Raw genomic sequence first — 12017 nt, forward strand, 5'->3', positions numbered from 1 at the left:
TCTCATTTGAGGTCTTCCAGACCTTATTAGAAAGTAGCCCAATAATGGCCAAAAACATTGTCAAATAGGGAAGATTTAAAAACTCAGAGAGTATATTCCCACAAAAAAAAAAAAAAAAAAAAAAAAAAAAAAACTAAATTTTTGGTTTCTTATAAGAAAAAGCACTCAAAACACTTTTATAATTTTTTTTTATGTACAATATGACCATCATAGTTGACAATGAGACTCGCATACACCAAGTATCCTTCAGGGATTGACTTAGGGTCTATAGATCCTTTTAGATCAAATATCTATAATCGAGAACTTACAAGCCAAAGCTTAATTTTCTCCTCCGAAGTCCAACCAGGCCGTGCAGAAAGGAGGATCATTTCTTATTCATTATCTTTACTCAATACAACAAGTATGGAGTATATATACATACAAGGTAATTAACGGAAGCAATAATGAGAGATAATTACATAACCGTTACAAACGTTACAATACTATATAATAATGTCCATAATAAGTATAATATTTATAACATGAACTTATTTTTTATTTTGATTTGCTCCCCCTACCCCTACTGCATACGAGAAAAGCTCTTACCTAGGCAAATTTTGTATTTTTTCAATATGGGACAAAGACTACTTAAAATTTTTTTAAAACTTCATTTGTTCTAACTCAATAGATATACTTTGAAAATCAATTTATTATTCATTATTATCCTTTTTGATTACATAATATATAAAACTAAACCTCCCACTTAGAAAAATCCAAATTACCTTTTATTCGACCTAAATCTGAAGTGGATCCACTCAAAACATTGTCTCAAAATGCGTTAGGAATATTGTTAATTAGATTTTAATAATGTCAACTCTGGTAAGATAAAGAATTTAGAGTTTGCGAATTTTCTATGTATATTTTATATTTTGATAGGACCCTTATAAAGACATAAATATGATTAAATTCATTCGTTCATTTTCTAGTGTCATAGCTAAAAGATCCTTAAGTTTTATTACATGTACTTTCAAATTCTACTCTATCACATTTACTTTTTGATGTGGATAAACTATTTTTATCATGTGAGTTCTAAAACAAATGTCTACATCAAAAATTTGAAAATGAAAATAAAACTTGAATCAGAGTAGAATTTTAAACTGTAAATAGTAATTTCCTTTGTTGAGTAAGAGCGACCTCAGGTTTTTTCATAAAATTAATTCACGCGTCTAGTTGGCGTGTGCAATGCATGTGCCTGTTTGGAGTAGCAATTGCTGCCCATGGGCATTTTGGGCAAAGTCTTTCCCTCTTTATCCTTAATAAATAGGGCCCACAAAAAAATTAAAATTGCAGGAGGAAAAACCCAACAAAAATCATGCATCCCATTTTGTTTTAAAATTATTTCATGAATTTTTTTACTTGCAAAAATCAAGAAAAGACTATAAATGTGGTTGCCCTAATCTTTGTGAAGCAGAAGTTATCTTTAACAAAAGATATCTAGTAATTCGTAATTAATGATTTCGGCGATTTTGATAGATAATTGGCTATACTCGCAGCTGGCATGATACATAGTACCTCTCGAAAATATTTAGTACACCCATTTGTCGTTGTGTTCATAGGACGAACAGACCAGACAAGAAAAGACGGACCATTTGCAACGTAACCTTTCATTGCGTGACCATTTATTCATCTTGAGGCAAACCTAGAGTAAAATTGTGCATGACTCATTAAGTGTAGGAATCGATGTACATACATACATATTTATATTATTTTTGGCATGCTACATAGTACCTCTCGAAAATATTTTAGTACACACATTTGGCGTTGTGGTCATAACAGGGACAAACCAGACAAGAAAAGACAGACCATTTGCAAACTTTCATTGCGTGACCATTTATTCATCTTGAGGCAAACCTATTGTCAAATTGTGACTCATTAAGTGTACGAATTGATATATATATATATATACAGGGCCGTATTTTAAGTTTTTGTGGCCCTGTTCCGGTAAATAAATGTGGCCCTACCAAAATCACAAATTTCAAAACCAATACATGCAAATTTTGAACATTTGACCTCCAAATTAAAATACAATAAATACACAGTCATGCCATTTCTTTATGGAGCCTTTAAAGTTTAATTGAAAACTTTTAATTTTTATTTCTAAAGTAGCTAGGTAAAAATTAAATATTGGACCTCTAAAATTTGGGGCCCCTCTAAAATTGGGGGCCCTGTGCGGTAGCCCAGCTTGCACGGCCTAAAATCCGGCCCTATATATATATATATATATATATATATAATACGGATCAAATGTGGATGGTGTGCTCAGGTGCGAACGTGGAGTGAGATAAGAGTCATTGATCTTGTCAAGATCAACGTTCAGGATTAATAAGGACTAAAAAAATATGGTGATTAAAATAACGCGGTGGCAATTTGGTCTTTTTGCATTTATATTAGGTCAAACTTAAAGGTGTGTGGTTTTCCTTTTTAAGGTGCGTGATTTCTGTGTTGTGTGCTTACGGTGCGTCAGTTGTTGAAACTTAAGGTGCGTCGGTCTAAAGCTATAGGTGCGTGATTTTCCTTCTTATTAAGGTGTGTGGTCTGTGTGCTTAAGGTGCGTCAGTTGTTGAAACTTAAGGTGCGTCGGCCTAACGCTTTAGGTGCGTGGTTTTCCTTCTTAAGGTACGTTGTTTTTCCTTCTTAAGGTGCGTTGTTTTTCCTTCTTAAGGTGTGTTGTTTTATATCTTAAGGTGCGTGGTTTAATAACTTTAAGGTGCGTAGTTTTATATCTTGAAGTGTTTGTTTTGACGCCATTTACCTACATTCCAACTTTGAATACATATTCAACCTCTTTTAGTTGGTGAGCCCGGCCTAATGTATGAATCAGGGCATTATAGAAAAGTGTATCAGGTTTACAATCAACCAATTTCATCTTATCATAAATTTGTAGCACTTCCTCAAACTTCTCAAGAACAAACAACTTTAGATCGAATATCTGAGAGAAATATAAAATTCACATGTTTGTTCATATTCTAAAGCTTAAGAGATGGGAAGATCGATAGGGCGTTTTTTAAAATAATTTTTCTTAATTTGAGCCATTGATCTAGATTAGATCAACGGCTCGGATTTCACCCCATCTTTCACTTGGGACCTCGTTTGCATCAAATCTGACAATGATGTAAGAACAGTTTTGTCTGATAAAAAAAAGTACAATTTTTGTAAATTATAATGTACAATTGTACCATTATAGAAATACAGACAAAAACTATTAATATCATAATGACCTAATTCATTTCCAATAATGCAAAGGCATAAATGCAATATTAAGTCTTGTTCTAAATAATCAAAAGAAGGTTAATTAAATGATTTAAAAAAAAAAACTAAATTTGTTTTTTTTTTTTAATGCAAGAAAATGCTTTTCAAGATTATTTACTTGTAATCTTTGATGCTCAACTTTGAATGCTCTGTATTTAGTTAGTCTTTTGACCAAAATTCATGTTAAGTTTTATATTGCATGTTTTAATATAATACGGAGGACATTTATTCGTAGTATATGTTTGATAAGTGCCAAAGACACATCTATTTAGGGGTTGTATTGTGTGTAATTAAGGTCAATTGTGAATGATTTATGTTGTAAATTCTACAATTATGCTAATGTGTTGCAAATGCCCAAAATCATATTTACTTTAGTGGTTTTAAAGGTTTTGAGCACAACTGCACAATCGAAGGCGTATGGATCAAACCGGGGCGAACCACGGACTAGTGCAAAGGAGAAAGGCACCCAAAGGCCAACCACGAGTGTCCAATGCGCATTGGCCATGTGTTGGACGGAACCAGAAAGTTCCACGCGAAGGACCAATGCGCGTTGGAGAGGAACTGGGCAACGTACTTACGTGCGTACGTGCACACATACGCGGGCCAAGGCAGAATCGCGAAAACAAAAGGCAGAATCGCGAAAACAAAAGGGTTGCGCTGGAATTGATCTCCTAACTTCTTTTTCACTTTTTACATTTTCATTCTCTGAGTTTTTAGAGCTCCTTAGGCTAGGGTTTATCTTTCTAGGCTTAGATTAGATATTAGAAGCTTCAATTCATGTAATTGGATTGCAATTGGAGGATTCAAGTGTGGTAACTCTTATTCATCTTTCAGTTCATCTATTAATCTTTCCATTTCATTGTTCATCCTTACTAGACTTGAATTGCTTGATTGTGATCTTAATTCATGATATATAGTTAGATTCTTCTAGGAATTGGATAATTGGCTTGTGATTTATGCATCTATGATTTGTATTGCTTGATTGATGAGTTTATGATGTGATTGCTTGACCTAGAATGCCTATGTTGTGGATGAGTGTATAATGATTCTCTCTTCATAGAGGGCCCCTATGGGAGAGGAGTAAGGGAGTGTGGAAGTAGCAAGAGATTGTGCTTCCATTAAGGGAGTGTGGATAAGTACAGGGACGGAGGGAAGTGGATGCTTAGGGGGGCCTTGGCCCCCCTCCCCCATCCCAAAATTTTTTAATACTATATAGGTATTAATTTTTTTTAAAAAATATTATATAGAATTTTTTAAATTTTGTTGTTTTTTTAAAAATATTTGGTCCCCCTCCACTTAATTAATCTTACAGGTTAAGTTATAAATTTCTTCATCTTCTCAACTTTTTCAGTTCTCCCATATTTCAAATTATGTATTCCCTATATTGTTGACTCACATTCAAATTAAACTTCATTTAACCTACGTACTAGTTTCTCTCTCTAGAACCATGCATATCTGCGGTATATACGTTATAATAAGATAATTTGTCATTAAAAAAATTCATGCATATTTTTCAAGTTAATTTTTGTTTTTTATTTTTGTTTCTAACTACTTGTTTGGTTAATTTTTGTTTCATATTCTATTGTTTATCTTAAATAATTGTTTTGTTTGAATCTAAATCATGGATATCAAGGTGCATTTGTTTGGCTAATTATGTAAATTTGTGGTTGTGTGATAAATTTTGTATTTAATTTAAAATGCATAATAATGTAACAATTGTGTGGTATATGTATTTGATAAAACAATTGTTATTATGTTATGTTGTGAAGAAGAAATAATCAATAGTCTTTTAAAACATGCGTGAATGTTTTCATTCTTTCAACTGTACAAAGCATATTGCAAAATAATTTAATATAGATTCAATTATAAATGAATTATTCTAAACTTTATTGAATTTGTAATGTAATGATTATTTTGAGATATGTTAACGGAATATCAATGTATTTGATTTAGTACTTCAATCGTAGTTGGCCCCCCGCACTATTCCGTTCTGGCTCCGTCCCTGGATGAGTATATAATGATTCTCTCTTCATAATGGTTCTACGTAGCCTAGTATTGGTGCCATTAGTTCTTCCTTATGATAGTCTTGCAATGCCTCATAGCTTTGGTGCCATTAGTTCTTCCTTATGATAGTCTTGCAATGCCTCATAGCTTGTCTACCTTAGGGCATTGAATGCATAAACACAAGTCATATCCATCCAATTCCCTGTTTTCTACTTGTTTGTTGCATTTTCTTTTTATGTTCATTCCCTTCTTCCCCATTGTATATGCTTCCCTACACCCATCTTGCTTGCACCTAATACTCTTGTTAATACATTGTGACACGTGATTGTCTTGCACTCTATTTACTCCAATTCAAACCTAAGACATTTCTTATAAAACTCAATACGTTAAGAATAATATATAATTAATGAAATATTTCGTTACTAAAGTTTATACTAACGAAATGTGGAGGTATTTAAGAGAAGAAAATCATATAATAGAGGATAAAGTAGAAAAATTAAAAAAAAAATACTAAAATGAAAATAATTTGAACCACTCATTTCATCAAATAATTGGACGGACATTTGTAGTTCCCATTATAGGCATAACTTTATTGGCTCTTCTTGCAAAAGGCTGAAACCCAATCCTAAGGGCCCCCCACATCCCGACCCGACAGAGCATTTGGGAGGATGTAAATCATGGTAACTCAACTGAACATGAACCACAGAGGCTAGACCGTGCTCACTGCGCACAACGAACCCCCCTCACTTTGAGGAACTTTATTGGCTCTTATTAGTATTGTGTGTGTATAATTGAATTAAACATAACTAGATTTTTATTCAATATAGTCCAGTTGGATGGAGAAGTTGGACTGCCGACATCTTCAGGAGGTCACAAGTTCAGACCCAAGTGGAGTCATTGATGAATTTTTATTCTATACAGTTCATGCATATCAGAAATTGTTGTTTACTTACGGTTTATGTACTAATTAGCAAACTTTTTATTGAATAAAATGTATAAATTAGGAAAAGCCGCAAAAGAAATACATCCCCTTTATTACTATGTTTGGCAAACCTAGCTGAAAAGGTACCTGAAAGCTATAAGCTGCTATAAGCTGAAAATTGAAGAACTGTTAAGCTAGCTTATTATATGCTTAAAAGTGCTTGGTAAAATTAACTTTTTGATAAGCTGATAAATGTAAGAAGACTAAAAATGACATCTTCATAAAATTTAAATAGTTTTAAATTTAAATAGGTTTGTTTACATATTAAAATTTAACATTTTAAAATGAAACTATTAGCATAATACTGATATAGCATCCCATAATGAAGTAGCAATATTGTTGGACGATTGGAGTTGGAACTTTAAGGAGTTGCTGGGCAGTGAAGAGCTACGAAAGAGGATGAATAAAAATATAGGAGAAGAGAAAAGGCCAAAAGAATTTTAATTAGGGGGTAAATGATGTCATTTATTTAAATTAATAAGGATAAAGATTGAAAAAATAGTTAGGAAGCTGCAGCTAACTTATTTTTGAAACGCTACCTAGGGTACCATTTCAAAATAAGTTCTTATTTTAAGCTAATATCTTATTTTGAGAACATTACCAAACAGAGTTTTTATAGCTTAATAGTAGATTAAAATGAGTTATAAGCTCTGCCAAACAAAACATATATAGTTGTATAATCTATTATGCTATCACATTAAGACTCCGTTTGGAAAGCAGGAAAATGACTTCTGAAAAATATTTTCTGGAAAATGACTTCTGAAAAATATTTTCTGAAAAATGACTCATTTTTCAGAAAACATTTTCCTTTTCGGTGTTTGGCTACACAACGGAAAAGTGTCTTTGTGTGTTTGCTTCATTTTCCAGAAAATGAGTAGGAAAATGAAAAGAATTGAATACTTCAAAATTTTAATTGTTTGATACTTTTGATAAAATCCTTATGTGAATAGCACTCTTTTGACACACACACACAGAGTAACAATACGTATATAATACTACACAGTATGTGTGTGTGTGTGTGTATATATATATATATATATATATATATATATATATATATATATATATTAACCAGGGTTGTAAAAATCCAGCTTAGGCACCAAGTAATCGGCGCCTAGGCGTTGGGCGCCCATAGGCCATGGCGATTTCCGCCATAGGCTCCCGCCTAGGAGACCGGCCGCCTAGCGCCTAATTCAGCCGCCTAGCGCCTAATTCAGCCTCCTAGCGCCTAACTCGTCCGATTACGCCGAGTTAACTCGTCAATTTCTGTCGAGTTAGTCGAGTTAACCCGACCAACTCGACCTTGCTAATTTTTTCCATTTATATGACAAATACATATAATATGACATATATACACTCGTAGACTAGTTTGATACTTTTAATCTTTGGATGATTGAAGTATTTGGGTATTTCATTTGAGTTTTTATTTTTTTAATATTTTTTTGATGTTATGACTTATGAATTGTCAGTATGTCATTTATTTGGATGTGTTATTTGATTGAATGTTGAAAACAGCCTCATTAAAATTGTCAAATTGCAAGTCTGCTACTGTTTTTTTCGCGACCGCCTAGCGCCGCCTAGATTCCGCTTAGCGCCCAGCACCTACTGCAACCATGATATTAACATTTAAAAAAATTAACTTTTTTAATTATTAAATACTAAAAAATTAATATTATTTGTGGACTTTACTTATTTTTTAAAATTTTGAAAAAACAAACTCGCGAACCGACCCGCGGGGCCCGCCAACCCGCATGGGGCGGGCTATGGTTGAATGAACCCTAGCCTGCGGGTTTGGTGGGCCGACTCGCAAAAGCCCGCAAAAAATTAGACCTGAAAAATTTTGCATGCGCACCCATTGGAAAATGACTCCCCTCCCCCCCCCCCCCCACCCCACCCCACAGAAAATTATGCCCTGGACCCGTGTCCACAATGCCCAAAACGACGTTGTTTTTTAAAAAAAAAACGCGTCATTTAGTTAAAAAAAAAAAAAAACAAAATTCGCGCATGTTTTACCGTTAACGGCGTTATTTTTTTTTGGATTATGAATGTACAGTTATGCCGTTATAAATGTACAGTTATGCCGTTATGAATGTACAGTTATGCAATTATGAAATTATGAACTTACAATTATGAACATATAGTGATAAAATTATGACCATGGAGCTTTAAAATTGTGAATATAGAGCTTCGAAGATTATGAATGTACAGTTATGGAGTTATGAATGTACAGTTATGGAGTTATGAATCTACAGTCATGGAGTTATGAATCTACAGTTATGAGATTATGAATCTACAGTTATGGAATTATGAATGTACAGTTATTGATCGAATTATGAACAAAGAGCTCTGACATTATAAACTTACACTTATGAACATATAGTGATAAAATTATGAACATAGAGCTCTAAAATTGTGAACATAGAGCTTCGAAAATTATGAATGTACAATTATGGAGTTATGAATGTATAGTTATGGAGTTATGAATGTACAGTTATGGAGTTATGAATGTACAGTTATAGAGTTATGAACGTACAGTTATGGAGTTATGAATGTACAGTTATTAACATATAGTAATAAAATTATGAACACATACTCCTATAACGAAGCGGTCTGAAATTAAAAAAAAAAAAAAAAAAAAAAAGGAGATAACAGTGCATAACGGCACTGTTACCCGTGGGTCCATAGCATAACGATTGCCCCCCCACCCCCAAGAAAAAAAAGGGAAGTCATTTTCTCTCAAAACATACGTATTTTTCTTCGACTAAGACATCATTTTCTATTGACCTCATTTTCCCCACTCTTGAAAAACACTGGAAACTCGAAAATCATTTTCCAGAAGTCATTTTCTGGGTTTCCAAACGCACCCTAAATGAAAATTTATATACTACTAAAATAATAAAATTTATTTATTTTTGAGATATAAATAATTAATATTTTATTGCATATAAGAATTTTATTTGACACAACTTTGGATTTAATTTTCTTATATGTGCTAGAATTAATTTATATAATATTAATATTAAATTATTGCAACTATTGATTGAATTAAACACAATAGGATTTTTCTTATTCAATATATTCCAGTTGGACGGAGAAACGGAACTATCGGCGTCTTTGGGATGTGTGTTTTTTTTTTTTTTTAAGAAAAATAATTTATTTTAAGCTATTTTTGTTTTTTAAAAAATAATTTTACCTGCTATTACCTTAAGTTTACCTACGAACTAAGCTAATTGCACAAATTTCAGAATTTATTGGTTAAATTGCATAAAAGTGAAGAGATCATGTGTCTGATTGGAGCTTTTCTTAATTTAGAGGACTAATTACACTTTGACCTATAATTGAAGGGTCAATTTGACCCTATACCAACTTTTTATTAAATAGAATGTGTAAATTAGGTAAAACCACAAAAGGAATGCATCTCCTTTATATAGTTGTATAATCTATCAAGGTAACTCTTGAACCATTGAGCTAAGTCATGTGAGGTGAGAAATGCCATTTTTTTGTTTTTATAGCACATTACTACTAAAGATTCCTAATAAGTAATTCCAAACAAAAATTATTCTAAATCCTAATTAATTATTTTTTTAATTTTAAAATAAAAATAAAAAATTTGCAAGAAATGTCAATTAATTATTTATTTATGATTTTATTTGTACATGTGTTTTTGAAGAAAATTGAATCAAGTGGATCATTGAAGGACAATAAATTTTTAAAAACTGGACACAACACTTCAAAAGTCAAAAAAGTGGTTTATTGAATGGTCTTAATCATATAAATAAATGAAGACAAAAATGGAACAAATTACTCCTAAAAGATTAAATTCTCACTCAGAAACCAAATTTGATAATGCGTATTATTAAGGGACTTAATTAATTATTTTCTCACAATTAAAAGGTTAAAACTACCATTTTCCCTTCTAAATATCCCAAGTGGGGTTTTAGTTAGTTGTACCTAATATACAGGACAACTCTGTTTTAATTGTAAGTATGCTACCTCAGGTGAAATTTTTTAGACAAGGATATAAAATGTAGGGTAGTGTTAGTTCAAATAGGCCCTTCAAATAATTAAACCATCAAACATTAAGGGGCGTTTGGTTGGATGAAAATATTTTTCATGAAATATGTTTCTCTAATAAAAGTGGACGAAAAATAGTGTTTTATGTTGTTTGGTTGGATGGTTGGATGGAAAACATTTATCATTTAAAAAAAATTTTCTTCAAGAAAAAGTAAAACTTTTTCCTAGCTCATCCTAGGTATTTTGTTTTCCATGGAAAATTAGTATGACAATTTTGCCCTCACCATACTTTATTAATTACTCATTATTATTATATTATTATTGTTGCGTAGGGTTATATTTGTCATTATACCGATTATTTGTTACCACTCCAAACCCAACCAAATACTAGAATTCATATTCTCAGTAATTTATTTTCCACCAACCAAACAATGGAATCCATTTTCTTAAAATTTATTTTCTATAGAAATTCAATTTCATTCCTTTACAAATATTTTTCAACGAACCAAACGTGATGTAAAGAGTTGTAACTAAGTACTTAAATTTAATAAAATTGTTCATATAAATCTTATTTATCAGTAAAATTTGATGACGTAACATGATTTTATTTACTTGGTCGCTAGATCTTTGTCCGATCTCCGTTGATTATCACTGACCACCGTCAGACAGTAGTTAACCTCCTTCGGACTGCCTTTGACTACCACATCGCCTTCCTCAAATCCGAGGGAGGCGATCCAATGATCACTTTATTCATATATATGACTATATGAGGTAGGCAGCCGTTGCATTCCTTAAATCTAAGGAAGGTGATGCAACTTTCTATGACCCTTATTCCAACTTTTTATTAAATAGAATGTTTAAAGAATTAAATTCATCAGAGGTACCTTGTCTTTGGTAGCAATTTAAAATTTAGTTTTCAATTATCGTGTTTGTCATTTAACATTTCAGATTATTATTTTTTGGACACTTTTAGTCCTTCTTATGACTTTCCTATTTTTAGTAAGGGCATTTTTGTATATTCATATTTTTCTTTTATTATTTTTTTTCGGTTTTAACCGGTTTAATTTGTTTAAAACTTTATTAAAATCGGTTGAAAAATATGGTTACTAAAAAGCCGAGGTTACCTAAAGTCCTAAACCAATTAAACTGGTTGGAACCAAAAAAATAACAAAAAAAATATGAAAAAATAAAAATGTCCTTACTAAAAATAGGAAAAGTCATGAGAAGAACTAAAAGTATCCAAAAACTAATAGTCTGGGATGTTAAAATAGCAAAAATGATAGTGTGAGACTAAATTTGGAATTGCCACCAAAGATAAGGGACCTCTGGTGGAATTAACTCAATGTTTAGATTAGGGAAAACCACAAAAGGAATGCATTTCCTTTATATAGTTGTATAATCTATTAAGGTAATCCTTGAACCATTGAGCTAAGTAACGAGAGACAAGAAATATCATTTTTTTTTTCTATTTTATAGCACATTACTACTAACAGGGCGTTTGGTTGGATAGGGGAAATTACGTGGGAAAAGAATTACAATTACATGGGATATGAATTACTGGGAATAAAGTGAAAATTTAAATTCCAGTGTTTGGTTAACAGGAATAGAATTACTGGGAATTTCAATTCCAATGTTTGGTATATATGGGAATTGAAAGAGAATAAGTAGTATAAAGTCAAAAATGTCCATTGTTGTTGTTAGGCATTAATTTAAGGTTGAAAAAGGAAGG

This window comes from Ipomoea nil, unplaced genomic scaffold, assembly GCF_001879475.1.
Source record: "Ipomoea nil cultivar Tokyo-kokei standard unplaced genomic scaffold, Asagao_1.1 scaffold3025, whole genome shotgun sequence".
NCBI classification, from domain to species: Eukaryota; Viridiplantae; Streptophyta; class Magnoliopsida; order Solanales; family Convolvulaceae; genus Ipomoea; species Ipomoea nil.